Source organism: Microtus ochrogaster, unplaced genomic scaffold (assembly GCF_000317375.1).
Source record: "Microtus ochrogaster isolate Prairie Vole_2 unplaced genomic scaffold, MicOch1.0 UNK89, whole genome shotgun sequence".
In the NCBI taxonomy this organism is placed as follows: Eukaryota; Metazoa; Chordata; class Mammalia; order Rodentia; family Cricetidae; genus Microtus; species Microtus ochrogaster.
Window position 1 is genome coordinate 574,871 of NW_004949187.1, and position 1,008 is coordinate 575,878.

Consider the following 1,008-nt stretch of genomic DNA (forward strand, 5'->3'; position numbering starts at 1 on the left):
TGTAATGAATGTGGTGAAGGCTTTGCACGTCACAGTCATCTTCAAAAGCATGAAAGAATGCATACTGGAGAGAAACCCTACAAATGTAATGAATGCGGTGAGTCCTTTGCACGTCACAGTTATCTTCAAAGGCATGAAAGAATTCATACTGGAGAGAAACCCTATGGATGCACTGAATGTGGTAAAGCCTTTGCACATCACAGTTACCTCCGAGTACATGAAAGAACACATACTGGAGAGAAACCCTATGAATGTAGTCAGTGCGGCAAAGCTTTTGCACGTCACACTAGTCTCCGAATACATAAAAAAATTCATAGTGGAGAGAAACCCTATAAATGTAATGAGTGTGATAAAGCCTTTTCAGAACACAGTTATCTTCGAATTCATAAAAGAATTCATACTGGAGAGAAACCCTACCAGTGTACTCAGTGTTGTAAAGCCTTTGCACATCACAGAAGTCTCCAAATACATAAAAGAACACATACTGAAGGAAACCCTATGAATGCAAGTAATGTAGTTAACCCTTTGTATGTAACATTAATCTTTGAAGTCATGAAAAAAAATCTTACTGGAGAGAAACTCTAAAAATGTAGTCCGTGTAGTAAAGTCATTGCCCTTCGTGAGTCTTTATGCAAGAGGAAAATCTTTAGTGTAATCAGTCTGTTATAGACTTTGTGTGTAACAGTAATCTTTGAGACCCTGAAAGAACTCACACTAAAGGGAAACAAAGGGATTGCAAAGGATTTGGTAAGAACTTTAGCCAACACACTTACATTCGGTTAAACAAGATTTTTTATTCTGAAGAAAAAATTCTGCCAAGTGTCAACAATCTGTTCAAGCATGATGATGTACCTCATTATTTTATTTGCTCCTATAAACTCATGTGGACAAAAGCCAAATGAATTTAAATGATAAGGTAACCTTTTTGATTTCACACTTCTCTTCAAGTGTGGCCCCTCCATGTCTTCCACTCTCCTCCTCCTCCTCCTCCTCCTCCTCCTCCTCCTC

The 1,008-nt window shown here is 38.3% G+C and overlaps 1 pseudogene; it reads left to right on the plus strand.

Moving 5' to 3' along the window:
• The window catches only part of LOC101984273, a 398,439-nt pseudogene that overhangs the window by 14,726 nt on the left and 382,705 nt on the right, over window positions 1–1,008 (plus strand).